The sequence below is a fragment of the Centruroides sculpturatus genome, unplaced genomic scaffold (genome assembly GCF_000671375.1).
Source record: "Centruroides sculpturatus isolate CEXI.00-Female unplaced genomic scaffold, Cexi_2.0 scaffold141, whole genome shotgun sequence".
Classification (NCBI taxonomy): Eukaryota; Metazoa; Arthropoda; class Arachnida; order Scorpiones; family Buthidae; genus Centruroides; species Centruroides sculpturatus.
The window spans coordinates 837,937-852,347 of record NW_019384430.1 but is presented as its reverse complement, the minus strand read 5'-3'; the positions used below and the strand labels follow the sequence as shown (position 1 = coordinate 852,347).

The window sequence follows — 14,411 nt, the reverse complement described above, 5'->3', positions numbered from 1 at the left end:
TAGATAGTTGCACGTGTGAAAGAAGACTACTGAGTCAAGACCGTTTACACGTGCAACTATCTATGTTGCTGACGTCGACGGACACACACCATTTTTATGTTGTGATTGGATAATTTAGATTAGCAAGCAGTGACACTAGTGAGACTTTATTAATCTAATTTTTCTCATTTTTTTGTTAAGGCGTGAAATATTATTTTGTACCGTAAATGGTACTTGAAATATTATAATGTACTGAAAATGTACTAAAAATTCAAATGTACTTTCAATTTACTGGAAAGGGCAAAATGTACCAGAAAAGTACAAATGTACTAGAAACGGCAACACTGCTTTTATACAGGTTAGTGCATAAATCCACTTTTTAAATACATTTAATCAATAGTTTAACATCACTAATAATGTTGAAAATCGTTAAAAACTAAAATTTATGGAAAATGTTAAATTATCATATTAAACATCTTTTTAAGACATTAATAAAAAAGTATTTTTACCTTTTAGTCTATTTGAAGAAATGACATGTAATTGAATTAAACATTCGGTAACAGTTGAGGTGATAACACATATGAATAGAAGAGCAAAGATTGTCCTATAAGAATTTATATTATATTAATAATGCGATACATGTGGATATGTTTAATGTACTGTACTCTATAACCACTGTATTTAACACACTCTTTTGTATACACAAGCGTTACACATACAGATATTCTTTCTACACATAAAACAGATAGATAGAAATATTAAAAAGAACATGGCCGGCGTTATTTACATTTAATAAATTTTGTGAATTTTTATGGATTGCTGATGGTTCCAACTGCAAGAAAAGGAATGAAGGAATTACCTTTCTGAAAAATAATTCCTTCATTTTTTTTTGTGGTGCAATTATTAGAGTTAGATAGAAATTGAGCATGTTATGTTTATTTGATTGACTTGATTGATAAAGTAAATTATAGCGAATTTGAGCGTTAAGAAGATCGTGATATGCATGTTTGAGCTAGCAAGTTAAATATGAAGATTTGCTTTAGATTTTCTTGCAAAAATATAGTAATTTACAGAGAATGATAAAAACAATTATGCCAACTTCAGGTCTGTGGATGGACACTTTTTTATAGATAAAAAAGATAGGATAAAACTTAATTAATTTTGTGGATACGCTACATTTAAGATGAGATAAAGGTATACGGTTGTGAATACCATCAATTGTTTATTGAAGGTACTATAGTGTAGAAAAAGCACATGTCTAAATACATATCGTGTTAGTATTTGCTCAAATGTTGTATAGCAAAAAGTACCTATAAGGTAGAGGAAATCGCTGTTGTCGATATTATAGAACAGGATTTATTTTCCAGGAGCAAATGTGATTTAAAACTAAATTGACAAGCAGAGTAGAACATCGTTTGTTTGATAATACTCAGTTTATAATGGATCATGAACGGTTCAATAATAAATTCAAATAAGTATCTTGAATTCATTGTCTATAATGTATAATATAAAAAACGTAGATTGGTGGAAGAAGAGCAATGTAGCAAGGAATGTTTTCCTGACACAAACATCAAGTTTTTGTCAACATTACAGAGAAATTTTAATGCCTCAATACAGTGGAACATTTTTCTGACCAGATGCATCGTCATAAATTTCGTGAAATCTCGGTACTAAGAATATATCAAAAACACGATATACTATTTTAAGTATTCAATCTTAGAAAAAGAATCAGATTTATGTCTACTTGCGAGAGATACTTAATTTAATTGCACAAGTATTAAATTAGATGGTATAAACAGTTCGCAATATNTTTATTGTTATTTATAAAATTATTAATTAATTAATTAATAGATAATTTTTATTTCGCGTTTTTACTAATCTATGTGTGTATGAGATTAATAATGCAGCCTCTCACGTGTCTAGCATACGACGATTATAATACGTTCGTATCTTATCTATTGTTTTAATACATAAAGAAAACATGTAACATTTAATTCAATGAAGAATTATGCTATAAATTAATGTTCCACTTAAAGTAATAACAGAAAAATACTACTTCAAATGTTAGGTCATTTATTACCTTTAATACTTCTCAGCAATCCGGTACATCTAATTTCCACTTTTTCATCTGACTTCGTTTATTAATTAAAAGTCCAAATAGACAATACTGTATATACAGAGCAATGTAAAAAAAAAGACAAACGGGTAAAAAAAGTGCTTACAATGTATTATTACCATTAAAAGTCTCGCTTGAATATTTTATGTTCTGTTACTAAAGTTATCTAATTTTGTAGGGAGAGGAATGACCAATAGCCCTGATTGTAAGAAAGTTAACAGAAAATGCTGATTAGTGGTGAATGGCAGCTTTCAGGTTTTGAGACTTGCAACTACAACTAAACATTTTTTTGTTTGTGTTTGTCTCAATATCCATTTCTAGGGAAATGCTAGATCAAGCAGCTTTGGTAATCTTCAATTTTTATAAGTTTTCTTTTCTCGCTACTGTACACTTTTTGTGTGAAGTTAGCAACAAATGCTTCCTACTTGTTTCTTCATCTTCAATTTTATGAATTCCGGACGAACATTATGGTTTAAAAACACTTACGAATAATATTATCATACTTACCATGTTTATCATCGTAAAAGAAATAGGTTGTCTTAGTTGACCACAAATGAAATATATGACTTGGACGTGCAGCAAATATATCCAAATTATCAAACGGTCCAACATACGGAAAATTTTTAACGAGAAAAATCGATTGACAATACCTAAGAAAAAATATCAAGCATGAATTTTTAGATATACTTTTATAAATGATTTAATCGGTAATTAAGTTGGAAATTATTAAAGATTTGGATATGGGATTTTAATATACATAAAACAAAGAAAATACTAGATAAATGAAAAAAAAATTATTGAGAATAACACTTTTAAAATGAGAGTAAACACTTGCAATGAATTTATAATAAAACTTTACGACAATTTTGAGTCAGAAAGATAATGTAAGTTTGTTAGGCATAAGTATGACTGAAAAAACTGAGGTGTTTATGAAGAGGAAAGTGTGAGAAAGTACGACGATTTGTAAGATTATCAAGACTGTCATTCTGCTGCTCATCCTTTCTGGGGTGTGAGCGTGAAAATGAATTGTATTTTATAATTTAAATTATTTTCTTTTTTTCTTTTCTTTCTTGCTTTTAATTTTTACTGTTGATTCTATATCTATAACTTGAATGTTTCTAAACCTGGAAGACTATCACGTTTATAAACCGATCTGTCAGGAAAAAAAAGAGACTTTACAATTAGTATTTTTCATGGCCTACACAGGGCGCGAATGCTTTACATACTGGCTGGCTGCTTTATCCGGGTCTTTTAATACACCAGAGGTAGAAATAAAGCAAGAATAACCGAAACAATAATTGTCTCAGAAGATATGTGAAATTTGCCTACATAATACTAGTAACAATTACGAACATTTTGATAAGTCAGAATTCTACAGGAAATTAGTTAAATTTCATGTTTTAAAAATGTAAAAAATAAAAACAATTAAAAAGTGATTCGTTTTCCAACACTACTCTTATTGTTTACTGTTTTGCTAGTTTTCGATTTATTTCAAGAAAATATAACACATAAACATAAATTATATAGTATTTTATTATACATGTATTCATATTCTAAATGTTTAGTGCTGCATGTATTGTTTATCTAAGTGATTACTATCTCAATCGTTAACATTTTCAATACATATATAAAGACGTACATAATTTTTAATTATTAAAACGTTCTTGATTGTATAATGTTGCATACTGAACGACATTTAAATAAGGTAACCATCTCTGTATGCTGACCAGTAGAGATCAATCTCTTCGTTGGTGAACATACGAAGATTCCACTGTGTATAAACATAGTGTAAAAAGTACAAAAATATTATAATGCAGCAAAAAATATTATAAATACAATTAAATTTTCATAATTGTTTGAAATACGTTTAATTCGTTTGCTTTATAAATACAGTGGGTGATCGATTAATTAACGAACATAATCTGTTTCAAGATTTTGTTCGCTATCCGAATTGATCGTTAATCGATTATCGATTTAATTAACATAGATTTTTATGGGAATTTGATTAATTCGTTCTGGAAACCCCCAAAAAACAAATAAAAATTATATACTTTCTTACTGTGTTTATTTACTTGTAATAAGAAACTAAAAGCAATCTCTGCATTTTTTTTCATAGATGGCACATCTTTGTTTCTCAGATGTGATTTTCGTTACTCCTTTAGCTGCTCGAGTCTTCTTGATCATATATTTCTTTGCTAAGATTATGCTTACTGTAGATACTGCCTAGCACCATTAGACATCTGCCCACTCTCTACCTTGGCTATTATCTCTTGCTTAGTTTCTAAGGTGAGCACGGTTATTGACACGCCACTCTTTTTAGGCTACATAATAATATCAATGTCTTTTTAAAATAAAAATATAGAAAAGCACTCACAAAAATTCACTGAACAAAAATCAACTACCAAAGGAAACAATTATGTAAATGTGAGGCCCGAATGATATTCAAAATTTTGGTGTTAAACGGTTAACGAATTTCCGATAGGACAGTTAAACTCTCACTTTTAGAAAATAGAAACGGACGAAACTTAATTAACGAGTGCCCAACAGTCTCGCAAAGTCTATAGAAAATTTGATGTCAGAAAGGTAAACAATAAGCTGGAATTACAATGGAGACTTTCAAAATTCGGAGGAATAATATCTGATTGGTATCGGGTTAAGTGTTTCTCGCGCTCCGAAAGGTTTCACATTGTTACCTGGAGACAAGGGAAAAACCAATACGTATTCGTTATTTTATGTCGTTTGTTCTGTGAAGTGTTCGCTGTCTGAACTGTTCGTTAACCGATCATCCACTGTATTAATTATATAAATGACAAACTCAGTTAATTTAATTACGAAATGAATTGTACAAACCTCCACGTCCAGTAACACATGCAATACATATCCATGCTGTAGATACTGTCCACGCAAACGGAGATAATATTTGATGTAAGTACAATATAATTTTATTTGGAGAAATGTCCTTCAAGTATCCATGCAAACCGAATACTACTACTGTCATTATTATAATACTGCCGATCCAAAAAAATATTTCTGAAACCTAAAATTTAAAATAAAATTACTTGCTAAAGTTGTAATTGTATTTGATTTAATTAATAAAAAATTTTNGAATACAATATACTTACACCAATCTAAAATGTTTTTCAAGTCGTTTTCATTGCAATTGTTTGGAATGCAGATATCATAACGAAACCCTTCTCTCGAATTAAGCACAAATTTTAGCAATTCAGAGATTTGGAATGGTTTCTGGAATTATAATATTGAAGTCAATTAGAAATCCCTATAAAATTAAATAAATTCCATATTCTGCAAGTTGATGATCAATGTATATATATGAAATAACTAAATATGGAAGTAAGAACAATTACAAACATGTGAATAAAGTATGTAAGAAATCACATTAACGGTCGTTAAGGGGTTAAATATTTAAGAAAAATATGAATATAAAATTATAAATAATTAATATACAAAATCAATACGGAAATACTTACAGCAAAGTCTTCTAGTAGTTGAATTAATGTATTGTTTTTTAGACTCATAATTGTGTGTAAGGATTTGAGATTCAAACTCAAAGATCTAGTTGTAATGGCACAGTATTTACCATAAATGTTTTCAGATTCTTTTTGTGAAGGATTCATTACATTTTTTTCGTTTTTTATACTTAGGCATTTGTCATAATCTCCGTGAATCCATACAATTGCAGAAGTCATACCAGTGGACAATTTACCAACAGAGTCTAACACTGAAAATAGAAACAACTAAAGATGTAACATGAAATATGAAATATTGAGTATATAAATTAAATATTTTCTAGAAAATAAGTATTGATTTTTTATTAGATTAGAGTAAATAATCTAAATAATATTTATTTATATTCTTTCCTGGATTGTCAATTTTATCCTTTCAAAGATATGGAAATGTATCACATACAAGACAGGACACTCACTACCTTGAAGGCCTGTGACAAGAATCACGTAATGAATCAATTTACCAGTAATGTTGTAGTACTTTTACCATTAATTTTTGAATTTATCAGGTACATTCAATATTATTAATCTATTCACGTTTATGATAAATGTAATGCTGACGAAAAATGCACGAAAATAGCATAAATTTTTAAAAAAATATTGTCATTGTTATTCTCAAAGTAATATTTTCATCATTGAAGAATCATATATAGAAGAATGAGCAAAATTATGAAAAGATAAGTAAGACGAAATAATATAACGTAAATTAAAAATTTGAGCAGAGTAGTTAGACAAACTAGCGAAATTTAATTTGTTTGAAGCATAATCTTCAGGATTACATTCTAGTGAAAACTTCTGGTTTGTTTTCAAGCCTGCCTGTCACGAGGAAGCTTCTGCCAAACTTTTGGCCTAACATTAATTCTGTTAATGGTTTCTGTTTTGCATAAAATTAAGCGAAAGTAAATCAGAATCGTTCCTATTTTTCGATAATATATTATAAATACTATTTTCACAAAGTACTGTAAAAGGCCTGAAGATGATAAGTAAAAACTGTCGGATGTTTATCAATCAAACAATAGAAAAAGCAGTTAAAACAACCCAAAAGACGTTGACAATGTAAGAGATATGGATGTCTGTTTGAGGTCATCTCTAACATTATTTATGATATTAATTTATTTTATAACAATTAATTATTTTAACATATCTGTTTTCGAACACATAACACTAAACCTTTACAACGAAAAAAAAAACTATACATATTTATTGATTCACTGAAATTTAAAATTTAGTAACAGAAAACGCATCAACGATATAAAGCGCCCAAATAAATGGATAAAATAATTTACGTACGTGTTATTCAATGTTACGAATGCAATGCACAACATACACTACACAAAAGTTTAGAAACAGTAGGGCTGCACAATAGCGTATATCCTAATAATAATAATAATAATAATAATAATAATAATGGCTTTTGTTTTCCAAAACAGCCGTGCGTTATAAATTTGTTTTTGGATTATTGTTTGGAATTACGTTTGCCATTTGAATATCAGATAAATACTCTCATTCCACATTAATAAGAAGATGGATTAATATACTATATAACATTCATTCTACAAATTGTTTCTTGCACTATCTGTTTGTTACATGTCTAATTTTTGCAATTAAACCTTCTTATATCTGCAATAGTATCTAAATAATATGAATTTTACCGTAGTAGACCTGAATGTCTATAGAATTTGAACGAATAATGGCATAATCGTTAAAGAAGCGTTCATTAGAAATAGCCTCTTAATTCATTTACATAAATTTTAATATAATGCTATATAAAAAAATACTTTATTATTAACCAGCAGCGGTAAATTGGATTGAAGTACTGAACACTTGTAATTAGTTGGTGGCGGATTTCTGCCTGAACAAGCGCTGGCTGCATAGAGTTCAGCCAAGTTTGCTTTTAGTTTTATACAGGAGTTAGTGTACGTAAAATACTGTATATCATAAAACCAGGACTGTAGAGTCGGAGTCATTGAGTTTTGGTGTTTTAGCCGGAGTCGGAGTCAAAGTCGGAGTTGTCAAAAAATCCGCCGACTCCGACTCCTTTTAACTTACCAACTTGTTATGTATATAAAACGGAAAAGTATTGGAATCGTGTCAAATTTGACCCTCCAGGATTTTTTTGCAAATCTACACGTTTTGAAACGTCCCGAACCCCCAAAAAAGTCAATAAAGGGAAAAAATTCGCGCGTGCATGTATGTTGGCGTCTAATTTATTTATTTTCTTTATTTTCTGTTCTTAGATATTAAATAATATCTCAGAATGGGTAAAGTTTAAGAAACTAAATGTGGAACTGTGGCTTGCGTATAAAGAGGCATTAATACTATAAAATTTTGGTTCTTAATTGAAGGTCGATAGGGTGAAGACATAAAAGTGGTAATGTGTCATATCTCTTAATAAATATTTTACTCGTTTTGAACTCTAATAGTTCAAAATTTAAAAAAATAAAATAAAACTTGTCTCTACCCTCAAAATAAGCTTTGTTTGTCATTTTATAATAGTACAGTAAAACCCATTAAGATGGCCTCACCTAAGATGTTAGAATGTGTACAGGACATGATTTAGTTCAACCACATTGACGCTTAATAACAAACTCCTGTGTTAAACCATCTGACTCCGATTCTGACCACTCTCACCACAGAAATTATTAGGCTTCAAACAGAGTGAACAAAATTATGCTCTCCCCACACAGTCTAACATCCACACATATAGAAAAAAAAACCTCGAATCTTTTGCATATCTCGAAATTTCAAGGTGTCTTAAATCCAAAAAAGTAATAATTTGAGAGGGGTCATTTTTTGACCCAGCGCTACACGTTTCCTCTGTTATATATAACAGCCGAAAAAGTAAAAATTATCGAATACATGTTTATATATTACTTAGAGAAGTCTTTTAGCTTTTGAATAAAAAGTTTCTACGTTCTATCTTTATTAGAACTCTATTTATTGGACATTTTATTCTGAGGTCACGTGATAACATCAGAATTTCCGGGTCTCTTTCGGTAACAAGTTCGCTCCAGGTCGGAGTCAGAGTCGGAGTCGGAGTTGGAGTCGGTAGCTTTTTACGCGACTCCACAGCCCTGCATAAAACACACAAAAATATAATACCGTTTATATAACCTAGAAGTTTTTCCTATTTTCTTACTTGGTCATAAGTTTGTTTCCTTCCAGTCTTTATGCAAGAGACTGACTCCTATCTAAGTAGAAGCCAGTGTCCTGTACAGTGTTCCAAATCTCCTAGGTACTGATTTCACACGTTATTGTTATTTATCGTCACAGCACGGTATTTATATTGAAACCCTTGCATATATCTTTTCTTTGATAAAATTGAGTCAATACTGCGTGTAATCTAACTAAGTAAGTGATATACTGTATTTACTTACTGTTAGTGTATTCAAAGAATTCTTCATATTGTAATTAATCATACATTGAATTTTTTTGCTACATCTAATATATACTTATGTAGAATTTCCATTGAAAATATCTAGCAACGAGTTACGTAACTTTGCCGACAAAAATCTTAAAATTGTGTGTGGCGCCATCTGTTATGAAATTTTATTGATTAATATATTTATGTTATTATTTATTTTAAATTGGCAAAACATTCCATTTTCAGGATAGAGATGAATTTTATTTTTTAAAAAAATATTGTAAATTCTAATAAGGAGTAAAATCTTCATTAATCTGGCCCCTTTTGGACACACCGCACATACACTAACATTCGTACATACAGTAAAACCAGAATTTTATTTTGTGTTTCTCGCCGTTTATGATCCCGAGTCTAAAAATATAAATTTCCTAAGAGAGTAATTTGTTTAACTAATAAATAAAATAACATAAGTAAAAACACTTACTCTTTAACGTCCAAGGTTTCAAATGCATGAAATCTCTCATAAAAACCATTCCACTTTTAATGCAGGATGAGGTCAGATTCGTTTCATCCATCATTCTCGTTGCATAGGGAAGAAGGAACATAGCAGAAGATTTCACAAATTCCTTTAATTTCCTGTCAGCTTTCTCAATCATTCGGACCAGTTTTCTCAAGTCATTAGCAGTAATACTATCTCTTCTCTTCTTTATTACCTGTTCAGAGTTCTGTGGAAAGCACGAGATTACAAAGAAGAGCAAGAAAAGTGAAATCCAATCTACTTTCATTGTATCACCTTTGAGAATGTTGAAGTGCAACTATGTGAAAGCTTCCTTCTAGATTTTATGAAATCAAATTCTAAAATATAGGCTATATTCCTGGTTTTTTACACCATTGATTCGCTGGAACGATTTCAATTGCTATGTACTTATTTCATACAGTCGAATAATTACAGTTATTGTCTCTTCGTGTATTTCATTTGCATGCAGTGAATTCATTGTCATTCATTACGTTGATTTATAATTTAAAACATAAGTAACTTACGTGTATTGAATGAATTAAAGTCAAATCAGCAATTAAATAAATATAATATTGCAATTTGTAATATTTCAAGCAATAAAATGCTCATGTTTCTGATGATTTCAATAGCAGATTAATTAATTAAAAACTTTTTTTTATATGTTAGCTTCTCAGTTTATTACAATTAATTGGGACAAGGAAGTTTAATACGTTGTTATACAACGAATGATATTCGTCGATCCAGAAATACGTCCATTCCGACTACAGTAGAACCATTTTGATGTCTTCAGTAACAGTGTGATCTCCTCTAACAGTATATGAGATACCTTTATTGTATATATTTTAGTATATCTTAAAATTTTCAAAGTAATTAATTATATAATTTCAAGGGAAAAGTAATCCGAAATAAATACTAAACTATCAAAAATTTATTTATAAATTATAGGAACAAATGTAAACTAGTTTAATACTGAGTAATTATTAAAACGAAAAAGTTTTTTTTTTGTTTAAAATGTGGTAGTCTTAATTAAACATTTATTTATTGTGTAATTTGGTTTTGACTTCAATTTGATTAATCGCAGTTCGTTCCTTCTCTTGACAGAAACAACCGTCAAATGCACGGCCGTATTAATATCTATTTAGACTCTAAACTAAAAAAATTAAAGCTCTTTCTTCAATTTTTTAAATTGTATAAAAGGACACACATAAATATTTACTCGGGTTATTAATACATATCAATGTTTTCATTAAATTATTTAACTTCAAGACATGTACAATATAAATTAAACAAATTATAATATAAAATAAAAACATACAAATATGTTTAACACATGTGCCCGACGTCATACAAGGACTCTAGTAAGACAGGAATAAAATATTCGATTGTCACGCGTCAGCGTAAATAATTTACCGCCTGAAAGAACATTGACAGTTGAATAATACGTAATACAAAACATACGTCATGAAATAAATAATCGTTCCTTTGTATTCACGCTCATATTTTTATTTTCTAGAAAGACATTCCACATAATAAGTGTTTAGTCAGTAGTGAATAACTGTATAGACGTCTTCTTTAACATCTACTTTTATACTTAGCCTGGTAAATTCTGAGGCCGGCTAAGTTCATATGGCTGTATTTTAAAATAGAATAAAGTAATAAGCTTAATACATGTCAAGGAAAATTCTATCCGTATTTCTATGTTACATAACACATTTGATTAAAATAGTTACGTGAATGGAGGAAATTACCAACTAAATTACAGTATTCAGTATAATAATCTAATAACACCTTAAATTCGTCTCTTTTTAAAGATACAATACGGTATAAAATTAAAATCATTTGCTATTCTTGAAAATAAGGCATTAATTATATTGTAGCTATTGTTCTTTTGCGTAATTATCTTCTATTGTTTCCACATTGCTATTAGATAATTGCTGTTTATTGTTTCTACTTTGGATGAATACATCAAATCCAAATTTCTATAATTTTCTTATATTAATGATGTACGAAGTATGCTTCCTGGGCTCAAGTAAGTATAATACAAAGGTTTGTAAGGAAGAAAGGAAATGAAGATGATATTAAAAATGTTTTCAATTTATATTGGCTTATGAAAGTTTAAAACATTTTCTAGTACGATATCAAATCATGACAGTGATATAACACGCTTTTCTACTTCTGTAGTTATTAACTAGAATGATTTCCAAAATTCATTATGTTTCATGTAATGTACACAGGAATTTCGGTATTTTAATAGATGAATATGCAGTACACCCGAGATCCAATCAGTGATTATTACTCTGAGGCTTAAAACTTAACCTCAATTTTAACTTTTTGTATAATACCCAAGTATCAAATTTATATAGTAGCAAATTTAATTAATATTCACACAATTTATTTATGAAATAAAATCATTTTTAACTGTAATGTTAAACATTTTCACTAAATTTCATATAATAAATTTCAGTGAAACAGTGAACCACCTGTGACCTAGTTGTTTTAGTTTATTTGTTTATACACACAAGACACATGGACGATCTGCTGAAAAGAAATTACTCCTGAAATGACTGAAGTTTTCTATTATCTTTACGTGTATAACTAAACAGAAGTAGTTTTTTTTAACTGTTCGTCATCCTGTTTTTGTAGTCTGCCCATGCATTGCGGTGGTTAATATATATCATAAATACTGTATAATCCAATATGTGTATACTGGATTTGCAAATAAAAAGTATATATTTTATTCAGAGTGTTAATAATAAATAATTAAAAGTTGCTGTATACAAAATATCAAATAAGAATTACCCTCTCTCGCTATATTTAAATGATATAATTTGCCATTTAAGTGCATAATTAAAACATAACCGGTGCTTTGTCTGGTAAGACAACTTTAATACAGTTAGATAAGCATGCTGATATTGTTTTAAATGAAACCAGTTATATCATTAGTTTCATAACACCATCAAAATAAAATTGACTTATCAGACAACTAAACCAAAGAATTATGTTAATTTTTAACCATTACGAAAGTTCATATCTCATCTGATAAATTTTATTTTATTAACTAAATTTTTATTTAATTAAGTAAAAATAATATTGTAGATTTCGATTAGTTCAGCTAATTTCTACATTGAAGTTACTAAATAGTCCTAGAGTGGGCTTGGAGCGTTTAGATTTTGTGTTCACAAAAGTATCAATTATTAAGGTATGATCCTTAATAAAAATGGCAAACATCAACTGAAATAGTTTCTTTAACCCGTATTTTTATTTTCAGATGTTGGAAAACGGAATTTCTTTCTTTTCGACTGTCAAAGGCTTACTAAATTCGAGGAAACCAAACTTATGTAAAGCATAATGAGTCTAACATGCGTATTTTTTTAATACCTCATAAAATCCTTTTATAATGCTATATAAAAATTATGTCATATTATAATAAAAAAAACGATGATAAATGATTTAACTGCATCCTTATTAATTAACTCCGAAAATTTTATTGTAATATTTTTAAATTAAAGAAAAAGTATGATGTACAGAGCAAGCCACTACTAATTTTAGGTAAAAAGCATATATTCTATGTTCTCCAGCTGAAATTAGTTCATCTCAAATTAGCTCTACCTCGAAAAATTGCAGCATACTAAAAAAATTAATAAACAAATGATCGTTATTTATTAATTTTAGTCATCCTTCATTCTTAATTGTTACACATATGCAATGCACACCGTGCCCCACAATAATTTATTACAAGAGTAGATTGAAGTAATGATAACATTGATGTTGCGGCTGTACAAAAATAATTATTTTATTTTATTTTTATACTAAAAATATATAAACTGTGTAATTTAGGTAAATATTTTAACTTTTACCATAATGCAAAATAATATGGCCGACTAACATGTACTGCAATCTCGAAACTATCCGCAATAGTACATATAAAAATTGTATACCTACAATGAGGAAAAGTTATTTTTTTCTCTGAATTTAAGAATAACCACGAGAAGACAAAAATACTAGTTAAACCCGAAATCCAGCAATTAATTACTGAATAAAAATGAAATTACCAATGCTCGATTCAAAATTCCCACTACACATCTTTCATCCCGTTGCATATTAAAATTTAATTTTGACAATTAACTCTAATTCGAAATCGATTGTTGAAATTTACGGTCGCTTTCAACGTTATATGATCAGACCATTTTGTAGAAAGCATTCTGCTAATAATATGATAAACGTCGATTCAGCAGTCTAAAATGAAGACTTTTCAAATCAGAATCGGAGTTGGTCAGCCATCTTGTTTCTTCGCTAATCTATGCATCGACTGATTGGCTTATCCGACAGTTTATTCAAAATATTTACCCTCGTGCAACACATTGGGGATAATTCTATTAAATTTTGAGATTAAAACTCGTGCACTGGCCTTAAAAGATTTTGTGGTACTCTCGTACAATTTAGATCCAATTCGTCGAAGTCTTTTCTCAAATAATTTTTGTTGTAGCAAACAATAACACATCTTCAAACTCACTTCAAGAATTGTCACTTATTAAAGTAGAAACGTTCTAACGTAAACCTTATTAAATACAGAGATTGCAAATAGACTCACATAAGAAATCATAATTTCGAATAACTTACGCTATGAAAATGCTCTGCTTTCATAGCGTAAGATATCTCCATATATCACAACACTGAATTTCAATAACAGTACCCAGCTAGCACTACGCTTAAAAATAGATGACGTATCAGTCAGGCTCTATCGGCCTGCACGATCCTGCTTTCGTTTGACCTGTCAGCACCTGAATCCAAATATAAAGTGAATTAATATGGTGTCAATCTATTTATTATAGTTATTTTGTATATTGATTGGTTAATTTGTTTTTCGTTTTAATTTTGAATTTGTAATGATCGAACGTTCGATTTAATACA

The 14,411-nt window shown here is 29.2% G+C and overlaps 1 long non-coding RNA gene across 1 annotated transcript; it reads left to right on the top strand.

The window, feature by feature from the left end:
* Positions 1–11,401: 11,401 nt before the first annotated feature.
* On the top strand, positions 11,402–12,936 carry LOC111619699. The gene is made up of 3 exons (XR_002755808.1): positions 11,402–11,529; positions 12,597–12,699; positions 12,769–12,936. It is a non-coding gene; the product is annotated as an uncharacterized LOC111619699 (long non-coding RNA).
* The last annotated feature ends 1,475 nt before the right edge of the window (positions 12,937–14,411 follow it).